This window comes from Platalea leucorodia (genome assembly GCF_965183815.1).
Source record: "Platalea leucorodia genome assembly, chromosome: 3".
In the NCBI taxonomy this organism is placed as follows: domain Eukaryota; kingdom Metazoa; phylum Chordata; class Aves; order Pelecaniformes; family Threskiornithidae; genus Platalea; species Platalea leucorodia.
This window is the reverse complement of record NC_138825.1, coordinates 104,204,085-104,218,789: the sequence shown is the minus strand read 5'-3', so window position 1 is coordinate 104,218,789 and position 14,705 is coordinate 104,204,085.

The following is a 14,705-nucleotide window of genomic DNA, read 5'->3' as shown; positions in this document are numbered from 1 at the left end:
CCCATTGTAGGTGTGTTTCAGTATTAAAATTTGTTATTGTTGTAGTAAGATTACGTTTCAGAGTGTAAAACAGAATGGACAACAGCCTTAGTTAAGCTCACACAGTCAGCTTAGTGTTTCAAAGTATCAGCAATCAAGCAACCAGAATTGTTCACCATGATTCCTTGATTGCTGTTTGCAAAAGAATCTTACAAAAATTAATTAATTTTTTCTAATATGTATATAAGGTTGACATCTTACCACCCTCATGGGAGCTGAATCACAGTCAAGCTGAATTCTGTTCTGGCCTTAAATTTGTTTTCTATGTGCTTCTAGTTCTATTCCTTTTTCTTCACTTCTAGCATGAGTGTCCATGTCTATGAAGCAATATGTTGCTTATAATGTTTTTTAATGATATTCAGAGCGCTATCAAAATGAGTAGAACAGGGTGCAATTCTGTTACGGTGATTTCAGCCAAAGAGTAAGAGCCTTTTCCACTGTCATCAGGTTGTTCTTAAATCATATTGAAGCTGATTAACTGTTTAAACACCCCTGAAAATGTATCTCCAGAATTGTGTTTAATGTTCTTGATTTTCAGAAAATAAAAGTTCCAGAATAGTGTGATGCAAATTAGTGGGCTAGACCTTCCTAAATGTTCCTTTTTACTCTATTTTATTTCTCTAGAAGAAAATAAAACAGATGTTTATGAATCAAGTTAAAATAAATAATCCTCTCAGTATGTTTTATTTTCATTTTAGATAAGAAAAAATAGCTGAAGTTTCCTCAAGGCATTTTCACAAATATAGTCCAACCCAAGCTAAATATCTCAGAGACTGTTTTGTACTCTCGTGTTAGGGGTACTGAAGTCAGGTTTCATTCTCTTGAACTCCAAATAATACTACAGAAAAATTACTAAAATTTCAGTCAAAAAAAATAATTCCTTGAAGCAATTCAAGGATACAGCTCTCATTATTTTAAATATATGGGATCTTGGCTGTGCTTTGCACTCCAGGATTAAATACTGGCAAAATAATTATGGTTATTAACTGTGGTTATTTTTAATAGCACAACAGGGAAAAGGAAAATACAAATACCAAAGAAACAGAGCTTGAAGAGTAACAAGTGGTTACTTCTGTTAGAGATAATCTTTCTGTTGTCTCTGTGAAGGATTTTCCTGGCTGTTACCCCATGAAGAATATGTTTAACTTTGAGTAACCGAAGTATTTTATTTACAAGAGCAATAGCTTGTACTGTTTACTAGATCAGTAAAAGAATTAAGTGATTGGTAAGAAAAGTATTTAAGACGTAGTGAATCCTGTCTGGTAGAAAATAATAGTAATTAAAAAAAAAAGTTGGAAAAACTTAACCCTGTTATATGAAGTCAAGGTATTTGTTGTATGAAATTAAAGCATTTATATTAAAAGAAGCTGTTCAACATGTTGTTTTGAGAAAAACAATGAAATGAGCATTAATATCTTAAATCTAAATCAAATTCTGCTCTATCTTCTTATTCACTGTAATTTAGCACATTCCTTTTCTTCAAGAATATATAATGTAAATAAAAATAAACAGAAGAATCTGCTAGCTTCCTGAATTACAACAGAATTTCAATGACTGACTAGCATTATTCCAAGAAAAAAATAACCTAAACTCTTCAGGGGCAAATGGAGAAATCCATGTGTTTTTTTCACCAGCATATGCTGACTTGCTGGTGATGTAATTTGCTCTATTGTTCTCATTTTGTTTTCTGTTCCTCTGAACCATCATATTGATGCTTGCTTTCACAGAAAATAAGACAAACTGTGATGAGTGATATGAAGTTAAAGATGAGAGGAAAAAAACCAATTCTTTAATTCAGAGTCCCTAAATTTAAAAAAAAACCTTCAAAAATTACAATTTGTTTAATAGTACGTATTCTTAAACCTCATTAAATATATTCCGTATTATGAAAATAAATTATAGAATTATTATTAAAGTTAGTATGATTGAAAAAAGTCAAATGTTACACACATCTTCAGCAAGGTCAAGAAGGAGGATCTGAAGAAGTACAGTCTTAATCAGCCTCCTGGGAACCATTACTGGGAACACAAAGAACAAGAGGACACATACGAGCTGACTGGAAACAGCCAGCATGGATTTACCAAAGGCAAATTATTCCTGACCAACCTGATTGCCTGCTGTGATGAGATAGATGACTCTGTCTGTGGGTAAACGGAGAGCAGTGGATGTTGTATACTTTGACAGCAAGGCTTTTGAAACTGTCTCCCATAGTATCATTGTAGTCAACCTGGTGTCATATGGACTGGGTAAGTGGCCAGTAAGGTGGATGGAAAATTAGCTGGACTGTAAGATGCAAAGGGGTGTGAGTAATGATACCAATTCCAACTGGTGGCTGGTTTCTAGTGGCATTACTCAGGGGTTGTTACCAGGGCCAGTACAGTTTAATAGCCTTATTGACGAAACAAATTTCATACTCAGCAATTTAGCAGGCAATGCCAAACTAGGGGTAGCAATTAACATGGTGCTATTCAGAGGAACTTCAACAAGCCAGAGAAATGGGCTGGCAGAAAGCTCATGAGTGTCAATAAAAGAAAATGCAGTCTTTCATCTGGAATGAAATAATTCAGTGCAACACGACAGATTAGGTGCTGTCTGGATAGCAAGAAGCTTTACAGAAAAGGATCTGGCAGTTAGGGTGAACACCAAATTGAAGGTGCATCATCCACATGCCCTTGCAAAGAAGAAAGCCCACCACAGACGCTATTAGCAGGAGAGTAGCTAGACAGTTGTGGAAAGTGATTCTCCCTCTCCATTCAGTATTTCTAAGAATATTTTTGAAGAGCTGTGCCTAGTTTGGACTCATTACCAGAAAGACCTGTATAAAGTGGAATTAATCCAGCTGAGGCTGGTCGAGATGATTAGTGTTCTGGTGCATGTGCCATGCGAGGAGATGCTGAGGAAATTCAGTTTTCTCAGCCTTAGGAAAAAGAAAGCTAAGGAGAGACCTTATTGTTGTCTAGAACTGTATAATGGTATAGAGAAGATGGAGCCAGGCTCTCTTGAAAGCACATAGTGATAAGACAAGAAGCAACAGACAAGTTGCAACACAGTAAAAAGTTGATTAGATATAAGGAAAAACTTTTTCACCATGATGGTGGTCAGAGCTTCCCAGAGAAGTTGGGGAAATCTCCATCCTTGCAGATGCTTAGAACTTGGGACACAGCCCTGAGCCACCTGCTTTAGTTGGACCTATTTTGAGCAGGTGGTTGTACTATATGACATATTATGATTTCTTTCTGAAACATCTACAGAAATAAATTAATATACTGAGAAATGAGTATTTGGTTTATTTTTATGATCTTGTAAAGGAACAATCAGGATTAAATTGCAAAGTGATTTCACTCCAAAAAATTTTATTTTCAACTCTGGAAATTTTAGACATTTGAAGGGAAAATACACAAAACATTTATTTCCTTATTATCAGAAAAAACATGTGATTAAACCCCAAGCTGGTGGAATTTTCTGTGGCTAAGTTGTCCTTCCCAAATTAATAGCTCAGGTTTTGTTTATTTTTTAGAAGACAGTAATAAAAATTCCAAGGTAAAGTTTAATTAAAAAAAAAAAAAAAAAGATCAGGATATTCTTTATAAAGAATTCAGTAAATCATAGCATATCAGTAATAAATTTCACATATTTTTTATGGGACTAAATATTTCAGACCAGCCATTTTTAGAGAAAATTTGAGATTTATATCAGTTATTAGGAACATATATTTTTATACAACACATTAAGTGAAATGAGAAAATAGGTCCTACTCTATTAATATGCCATTATTGGCCACACCATTTAGGTTTTCTACTTTTGTTTGAAATAGCAGACTCTTTATATATAAAAGTTTGGAAAACTGGGTTGTTATTGATTTTTATAAATTCTTACAGTTTGAAATTGCTATATAATTAAGATTACCAACATTTTGCAAGTGATGAGTTTTAAAGGGATGATTTCCTAAAAAAAAGTTCCACTTTTCTTGAACTTAGACATTTATTCATTTTGACTTTTGAAGCAATGAAAAAGCTTCAGGAAAAGCTGTGAGAGGCACAATATTCTTTTTATCAACTTGGTCATCTAAAGAGTCATTGCAATAATCTAGGACTCTGAGTTACAGAGATTGTTTGAAAGAAGTAATAGAGTTTATGGTTCAGTTGGGTGTAATTTGTTAATGCAACTCATGTATTGTACATATGAAAAAAGCACAGCTCATCATAATTGTATATTGAATATACTGCACAGTTTTTATTATGTACCGTAAATTCATGCAAGAGTGCCAACTTTATATTGTTCAACTGTGAAGTAGGGTGGGAGCACTGCAAATGGTCAGATACATAAAAAAGAAATCTAGTTCTACAGTAGTTTATTCTGGTCATTGCCATCTGGGATTTACAGTGTATTATTTATTTGTGTCTGCAGTATTTTTATCTTTGGCTGTGGGAGTTGTGATTTCCCATTGCAATATGCTAATGCTTTATGTATTAGTGATAATGGCAGGACTGTAGATCTAGGAGTGCTAATTTAACTATCTTCCTTCTCATATCGATCTGGGATTTAAGACCCACTACCTCAGTGTAGTACAGTATAGCACTGGACGATATATAAGAAAGGTTTTGGCTCTGAAATTATTTCCTTGCTCAGTGTGGGTGAAACTCTGCTTTGCAATAAGGAGCTAGTTTAACGTCTTCTTTACCGTATTAGCCTTAAACAGATTTTATCAACTCTGATAAACTACTTTGTACAACAGTGCAAGCTGAGTAAGATCTGGCAATGAGCATTATGTTGAACATGTTTTATCCTTCACTTAATCCTAAATCATCCAGCAGTAAATATGGCAGCCCTTTCTTCTGTCATGAATCAAACAGTTTGTCTTGAGAGATGTACTTTTATCAGTATGACATCATTCTATGTCATTAAAAACAGCTAGCAAACAAACAACAAGGTTGAAGCTAAAACAGAGTGGTTTTCCAGTGTTAGAGAGCCTATGTGGGCCAAGCCAAGGTAACTTTTTAACCAGTAGACACTGTAAAACTCTATTCCAGATTATCCCTCACTTGTGATGCGACTTGGACAATAAGTGTTTTCTGTAAGTTTCTTCTGTGACTTAGAAGTAAAATAGAGTAAAAGAGCTTACTTTTCCTTGCCAAAGTTTGAGAACATGAATGAAAACCAACATGTAAATGCAAAATATTGCCATTATCCACATTATCAGTAATAGAAGTTCTGATGTCTGAAATGTCCTAGTGTGTACGTAGAATTTCAAACAAAAGATAAAGTTGGAAAAATATGATGTCTATTTTAACTTGTAACATGTGACATTTTATTAGTTCGTTTTCTTCTGTACTTCAAGGATCAAATGTGGCCATCTTTTTAATACTGAGATGTATGTAGCAAGAAGCAGGATTAACTGAAATCTCAAATAATGTTTGCTGAGTACTTTCTTTAATGGGTTGTAATGTTCCTTTGACATAGGTAATTAGTCAATTGCCTGTATGATGCTACAAATGCTACTTCATATAGCATCAGTAGTTACTAGTCTATATCTGAATTTTAGCCTCAGTAATCTAAAGGGAAGAGTTAAATGAAGGTGAAGAAATCTCCTCTGGGGACAGCTGAGGCACTACCATACATAAGCTTTTTCCCTCTTTTCCTACATTAGACAACTTTGTTCTTCATCAGGAATTTATATAAAACTTCTGCTGATCTTCATTCAATTGCAGAGCTGAAGAAATCTAATAAAAGATCTAAAACCCTCAACTACTTTTTTTTTCCTTTCAACATATTTTGCTGATTTACACTTCACCATTGCACTCTATCGGGACTTACTGTTTCTGAAAAAACATATATCTACAAAATTAAAACACTTGCTTTGGATTAATGCCAATACTCTTCTACTTGATAAGAAGGAGGGTGGGCTTTTTGGTTTTGTTCTTGTTTGTTTGGTTTTTTTTATTTTAATTTCTGGGGTTTTTTTATTAATAATGTGTACAGCTTCCAGGGGAAAAAAACCCAAACAAACAAGTACCTTGTTGTCCTCTCTTTTAAAAAAGAAGTGGGTGCACTGGTTCTCTCTTCCTATATTGTTATCATAACTGTGTTCAACAATTTTTTGGCACTCTATACACTGCAGCTTGTTGTTTACCTCACGTTTGTTTCTTCTGGGTTAAACCTTTAAAGCAAACTTCCTTAGGTGAGGATGTAAGATGTCATGGCTAGAATATATTGCAGACAGAGCCAGAATGGATTTTTTCAGTTGATGGCCAAAGGTCTAGTGGCAAGTAAAACCAAAATCAATCTTATTTAGAATTTTTTCTATCCTAATTTGCACTTCTGTTTTCTCTCTCATTTGTTTCATCAACTGCTTTCCACTGCTTCTTTGCTAATTTCACTCTCTCAGTTCCCTCTGGGTGACTTTTTAATTTCCTCATGTCTTTCTTATGAGACAAAATTAGAATATAAATTTCTCTGGGTTCTTCACTTATTGTTTGGAGACTTGTTAGCTTATTTTACTACACCTTATGTAAACGTGAAATATCATGTAATGTATTTTTATACACTTTATTGTATCTCAAGCTATGTAGAGAACAATTCTGCCTTTGTTTTTAAGTCTGGACTCACAGTTCATTTGTGTTAATGGTTAGGCTCCCACTGGACTTCTTTAATGTTTGTATCAGGGCTGTGGTAGCTAATGTTAATTTGTTAGCACCACAGTATAAAAATTATTCCATAGTTAAAAGCTGAACTTAACTTTACCTGCCTCCATTAGAGGGCAGAAAAGATTTTTAATGAGATTATGGACTAATAAAGTGTGAATTGAAGCAACGTCAGCAAGTAGTTTCTAAAGAAATGAAGAATCCACTAATATATTTAAAAATGCATAAGTATGAGGGAAAAATATGTATATTAGTGGGTCCATAGCACTGCTCACTTATATATATCAACTGTTATCTTTTTTCCAATCTCCTGGCATTTCTGAGATTTTTGGTGGCTTCTTCCTTTAGCACTTAGGTATTTTTTAAAATTAGTCACCTCTGATGTTCAAAATATATTGAGGCTTACAGTTCAGATGTATAGCCTATGAAAACTAATTCAGATCCCTGAATGAAACATGAATTGCCATTTCAAATGATAGCTTTTGGTCTTAGATCAATGCTTGCCACAGAGATATCCAGCATAACTATTCTGTTCTGTAAACTTTCAGAGTTTCAGAAGAATATCACCACTTGTTCTTTAACCATAGTTAAAAGGAGCAAATACCTTTCTCATTTAACAGATCTTAAATTCCCAAGTTTGCTTAAACAGAGCATTTGCCAACAAGCCATCATCTACACGTGTCTTGATAATATCCTACTCAGTCTGTATTTATCTCTATGCAATATTCTGTTTCCTTTTTTTCTTGTGTTACTTTCTTCTCCTGCAGTGTCATATTATCTTTTTCTGCATCTGAAAATGAAATATACAGATTTGAATATAATAATTTTTATGATGATATTTCACAAACAAGCTTCTTAGATGCTGTCAACTGCTATATCTTGATTTATCAAATTATCTATTGAATGACTTTATTATCCCCAATCTCTGGTTGCTATTTTAATCTGAAGAGCCTTGTCTTTTATGAAGGAAAATGCATATTTGACATTACTATATGTTTGTATTTAAATTCTTATAGCCGAACTTGTGTTTTGGGTTCAGTTCAGAAAATATCTGCTGGTAGTGTATGTGATACCTGGAATCTCTTCTCTCTCAATATGATTTAATACTAACATTTATCCAGCACTTCCACCTAATTATACTAGAGCTGTCTCAGTCTTAAACGATTCTTTGGGTGATAGTGATATCTGAACGGTGAAGAATTTTTATGAAGATAAATCCCACTAAGGTTGACATTTTGTTAACTAGTTCTAAAAACTTGTTAGATATTGCTTCTTCTCTGGCAAAGTTAATTAACTTTGATAAATAATACAATACTAACATCCTTGAATGTAAACACTTTAGGCATTACCATACATTACTTTGAATTTATAGTTTGATCAGCATTTACACTTATTAACAAGTTTTATTTGTATTTTCTGCATAGTATCATCATGCTGAGTTCCATGATCAATAGGAGCCTACAAGATGTTAAAAAATGCTTTTATTATCCTAGATGTTAATTATAACAATATGATATTTTCCCAGCCTGTGCTGTTCTGAAGTTATTCTCTATATCTAATGTTGCTTTCAAATTTTTATTGACTAGACTTTTTTATCTTCTCATTTCACTTACCAGTTCTGTCCCTTGACTACCTGTAAAATTTTACACTGGAGATATTTTGCGGGAGGGGGGATTACCTGTAAGGCCATTAAAAGATGCTGCCTCAAGTTATTTTTCTGATTTACTTTTATTTATGTCTCTAATTATTTCCTATTTGAAGAAATGGCCAACTTCTTGGTTTGTTTTCAAGTTCATATAAATGTGAAACAACTGGATTAAGTTTATGACCCGTGTTTGTGAAATTAGATTGTTATTTATATCCAGAGAACTTCATCCATTTTAGTCCCTTGTCCAAACTGACAAAGCATATGTTTGATGCTGATTTTAATCCTGTATGAATTATAAACTGGCTCTGGTCATGCAGTAAAAAGCATGGAGAACAGCATTAACACAGCATGTATTAACACAGTGGGTATAAAGTTTTGTGCCCAAAGTAGACATTGGACAACTATAGTAAATATTCAAGAGGGCAGGACCTACATAATCAATGAAATGATGGATGCATCAATCAGACTCAGTCTCTTTCAACAAGTAGTCCCACAAATGAATAAATTACTCTTCAGAAAAGCTTTATGGATAGCACTTTATTGAATGTTCACCAAGCTGAAGAACATAGGTCCTGTGTATTCACCCACAGATGCCATACTTCAGCATCAGACAAACCCACTTTGTTACTTTGGTATAAAACCATGACATTTAAACAACTTCTGCAGAGATACTAAGGTGTACAACGGTGGAAACTGAGAGTAATATATGACCCTCTATCTCCTTTTCAGTCTCTAATAATGTGACAGAATAAATCTATTTTGGTTAAAACCAAAGAAGTTTCTGTTTAACTCCAGTAATTCCTCTGTTTATTTTCCACTATGGCTAATGTGATACTTTAAGACTGCCCTTGGAAATCTCTTCATTGGGAATTTTAACCAGCCCCTTAAAAAAAAATCTGCCTCAAGAATTTTAAATTTCTACAAATCATTCAGCCTTTATCTGCTCTCTACTCTTTTTCGGAAACACAGTAAAGATCTTTAGTTATGTAGTACTCAGCTAAATCAAATGTTATTATCCATACATCAATCTGTCCCTGTCTTTTTGACTGATTTCTCTGTGCTGATTACTGTTTATACTTCTCCCAGTGCAATAGCAGCTGTTAATTTTACTGACACATCCACTGTTCTTTCTTACTCATTATATCATTGATGAGGAACTCCTGTTCTAAATTCAGTCCCTTTGTTGGCCCAGGAACATTAGATGCATTTTCTTTTAAAAAAATGGAGATATTACAAAATAATTGTGCTAAAGAAATTGTCTGTGTCATCAGAATAGGTAATGCTCACATTCTCTGAATTGCTATTGGCAATCTGTGTAAAATGAATTATTTTAGTTATGATTACTTTTCAAAGGTTGTGTTGAAATTCTCTCTAGTAAGCCTCACTGCTCAATACCTCACCTTGCCAAACTTTACATAGGTGAGATGGATTAGCATAATCTAAGCTCAGAGAGTCTTTAAGTTATCACTTAAGAAAGATTAAATCAAGCTGATAAAATCAAGCAGATCTTATAAACTTTCAATGTACTGCTGTGGTTCAGAACCATTGCTTCCGATAAACAAAGCTCAGTGAAAAAATTCAGAATCATATAGACATACTGTGGTTTACATTACATTAAAATCAGTCTTAAGGACTAGTCTGCATTTCTATTTACTGTTATACTAGAGTAGAGAAAAATATGGAATGAAAAATGTTATCATTTATTGAGAAAGTTTGTGTAAACTGTGTCTCTATAGCAAATATAAGATGGACCTTGAAAACCTAATTTTCAAAATGTGAATAGTGCTGAAATTCCACCTAAAATTTGTGATGATTTCTCATATAGAGTCAATATCTTACAGGGAAAGAAAATAAAAAAAATAGTTGATGAATACTTGCTATGAGTAACATGGTAATGGATTTCAGACACAATAAAGAATAAACTCATGCAATATGAGTGAGTGAGGTAAAGAGAACAAAATGTGGGGTTTGTGACATAATTCACATTTCACAAATTAAGTAATATCTGTTTTGATATCTCATGAGATTTATATTGGTATTAGTCTGTATTTACAGACAAGGTGATTATACAATATGGTTTTGAGAGCTTGCTATTAGCTTTCACAGTTTTAGTAGTCTTTCCCCATTTCTAATATGCACATACTACATATTTTCAGAAAAGCACATTTAATCAACACTGGGTTTATTTCAGATCACATAACTGACATAGAAACTTAAATTTAAAATTTAAATAACAAATTAACCATTAAACAGTTCTTCAAAGAGAACAGAAGCTTACTGAATATCTCTGCAATTTTTACCTACCTTCCCTAGGTTCCAGTTGTGTTTCTCACTGATGTGCCTATAATCAGGTTCAGTCTGACCTTATAAATATATTTCAGAAATTGTGTTCTATGATCAAATTAATAAACTTCCACTCTTCCATTGGTTGGTTGTGCATCTGCATATGTAAATTAAAGACAAGGTGCCATCATATAGAATATTTCCCTCTAACTTCAGCTGGGTGAATAAGAAACTTGAAGAGAAGTTTCTTTTGAACATGTAAAGAAATTAGAGATTTAAAAAAAAGAAGTATTCCTCTCCATGAAATGTGTGCAAATGTTTACAGAAGAAGACAGGTTACTCTATAGTATTCTTTTATTAAAGTCACAGAGCAAAGAGTTAAGCAGTTTTTATCCCCACCTTTTCCCAATGAAACACACAATTAGAAAGAACTCCTGTCTGTGATTTTGCATGTATTGAAGTATGATGCACATAATCAAATTTCATTTTTTAAAATTAATTACATCCTGAGACATGCACAGAGAGTACTGGTAGCACACAAAGTGAAGTACAGAGAAATTAGGAAACAGAATTATTATGCTCTGCATATTCAAACCAGATATTTTTCTTATCCATCTTCACTATGGTAGATGGATACTTGTTCTATATTTAGTGGCATGGTCTCATTTCTTAGAACAGATGAATTTTTAGACACTGTTGTCTAAAGTCAGAAAAAAACTGACCCACGACAAGTTCTAAGCAATGTGCCCATGGTCATCCACTGGAAGTGTAGAAGATAGCAATTGTGATTCCTAGATCTTTATTTTAACTTTTGGGAAAAATAACAACAACAACATTGACAGCCACAGTAACAGTATAATATTAACATAATTAATAACAACTGTAATTATAAATAATGCATTCAAGCTTTAGATGAGAAACTCCTTTCAGTAAATATGTGTGACAGTCCCATGACTCCTTTTCAAGTAGGTTAATGAATGAGTGAATGTCTGCATGATGAAAAGCAACCACACCTCTGCAGAATTCCAAAACCACTACAACACTAGTGATGAATGTGTCCTGGTTTCAGCTGGGATAGAGTTAATTTCCATCTTAGTAGCCGGTATGGGGCTGTGTTTTGGGTTTAGGATGAGAACAATGTCGATGATACACTGATGCTTTGGTTCTTGCTCAGTAGTGCTAAGCTGTTGCTAAATAGGTGCTAAGTGGCGCTCACACTGGTCAAGGGCTTTTCAGCTTCCCCTGCTCTGCCGGGGGCACAAGAAGCTGGGAGGGGGCACAGCCAGGGGGAGGGCTGACCCAGACTGGCCAAAGGGCTATGTCATGCTCAGTATATAAGCTGGGGGAAGAAGAAGGAAGGGGGTGGGGGACAGGGACAGGGACAGGGACAAGGACAAGGACAAGGACAGGACATTGGGCATGATGGTGTTTGTCTTCCCAAGTAACCATTACGCGTGATGGAGCCCTGCTTTCCTGGGGATGGCTGAACACCTGCCTGCCGCTGGGAAGTAGTGAATGAATTCCTTGTTTTGTTTTGTTTGTGTGCATGGTTTTTGCTTTGCCTATTTAACTGTTCTAATTTATTTTACTTCAATTATTAAACTGTTCTTATCTCAACCCATGAGTTTCCTCCCTTTTACCCTTCTGATTCTCTCCCCCATCCCACTGGTGGGGAGTGAGCGAGCGGCTGCGTGGTGCTTAGTTGCTGCTTGGGGTTAAACCATGACAGAATGTCAACACTAAAATCCACCACATCAACACCAAGGCTATCCATAGAAACTTTGAAAGTTAGAAATTTTGGCATGATTAATGAAGCCATGAGCCATGACTTTGTGAAAGACAAATTATGGACATGATAGAACAGATGTAAATTAGAATTGATTCGGTAAGGGACAATGAGAGCTGACATAGGCATGTGTTGGCAAAGGCCACAGTTTAGACAAAGTAATATTTTATTAAAAGTCTAAAGCCAAAAGTAATGTCTCACTTAAAAAAAAGAAAAAACAAACAAAAACAAAACTGATAAATCTTGCAATGATCACATGATCACTGTCAAGTAAAAGTAAAACAAACCAAATCTAAATCTCTTAATAACATCTTCGTTCTATTGATCATAGTCATAGGAAGCAATTCCCACTGTTCTGAAATTTCCTTTCAGACATTCAAATCAATTCTGACTTAGACTTGCTTTCCCCTAGAGCAGGCTGAAGAGTTTCTTAATATTTACAGATTCCACAGCATCTGAATGAAGACAAGCACATAAGCATGGAAACTCTTACTGTGTAGATTACCTCCACAATATCTGTAGGAATCAGACTCGGGTTGAAAAGTGAAGAGATTCAGATACTCGGGAAGTAGGGCCAAAATAAGGCCTACTTCCTGATACCCTTATATAAAATCAAGTTTTCTGTAAAGTGTGGTCCCATCTCAGTTTTCAGTTAGTTTGGCTTATAGAAATCTTTGTCTGAGGATAAATATTTTTTAAGATATGTCCATATTCATACATGCCATTATGTAAAAATGCTGAAAAGATGGACCGCAGATGATGTACCGAATCACTCAGAAAAAGTCCCTGTTAACAAAAGTGATACTCCTTTGTTATGAAATTTCCTCCAGCCAACACAACTAAAGTAGGAATTCCCTACAGAGTCAATGGAAGCCGTTGTCCTAGTAATTTAGACATTTCTACGATGCATCGAGCTCCCATCCATTCTGCTGCTTCCACAGCTCCCAATAGTTGAGTATTTGCATACTCTTTCTTTTATACAGGCTTTCCCTCCAGATTATTCTCTGCATTATCCTTCCCATGATGGTTTCTTACTACTACCAAGGAAAATGCTGCCTGGTTGGCTAGTGCACCATGACAGGCTGCACTCATACAACATTTTCTAATGGCATCTTTCAAAAATAAGCAAATCTATCAACAGTTATTATCACAAATTATAAAACTTGATTTTCTTCATTAATTTTGTAAGGCTGCAAACATGTACACCATATTAAATTATGGCTGCCGTCCTTCTGGGTAAACCTGCTGCTATGTGGGTTCCTCCAGAAGCTGCAGGGGAATCTCTGCTCCCGCGCCTGGAGCACCTCCTCCCCCTGCTTCTTCTCCCACCTTGGTGTCTGCAGGGCTGTTTCGGCTCTTTTTTTTCCTCACTTTTCTCTGCCATGCAGCATTTTACCCTTTCTTAAACACATTTTCCCGAGAGGCACCACCACCGTGACTGCGGGGCTCAGCCATGCCCTGTGGTGGGTTGGTTGGAGCTGGCTGGAATTGGCTGTGTCCAGCACGGGGCAGCCCTGGCCTCTCCTCACAGAGGCCGCCCTGCAGCCACCCCTCTGACAACACCTCGACACATAAACCCAATGCATTTGATAATTATAGTCCACTTTCTTTTAGAGAGCTTCTAGGTTAGAAATAATAATAATAAAAAAAAATCTCACTCCACTTTCCTTTTTTGTGTAATTTGTTCTAGGTTTCAGGGAAAATACTCAGGAATGAACTTCCATTTAAAAGTTCTCCCTGCAGGTCAGAGCTGATGCGTGACGGGGTTATGCTGTGGGAAGCCCTTGCACCACAACTACTAATGGTGTATTCACTATGTGCAGAAATATTAATCTGAGTTATCAGAGGTGTCAATCTTTTTCAATCTTCATAGATCGCACTTCACCACAGTTGCAATAGGAACACCTCAAAATCCCAACGTTGTTTAAACAGAATAGTCTGTACATACAGCAAAGAGTCCAGGTGAAGGCCCAGCTGGAACTTAAACTGGCCACCGCCGTTAAAGAGAACAAAAAAGGTTTTTATAAATATATCAGTGACAAAAGGAGGGCCAGGGAGAATCTACCTCCTTTGTTGGATGCAGAAGGTATCCTTGCCACGAAGGACGAGGAGAAGGCTGAGGTACTTAATGCCTTCTTTGCCTCAGTCTTTAATAGTCAAGCTAGTCATCCTCAGGTTTTTCAGGCCCCTGAGCTGGGAGATGGAGATAGGATGCAGAGTGAAGTCCCAGTGGTTGAAGAGGTGGCAGTCACTGACCTGATCCTCCACTTGGATGCACACAAGTCCATGGGGCCAGATGGGATCCACC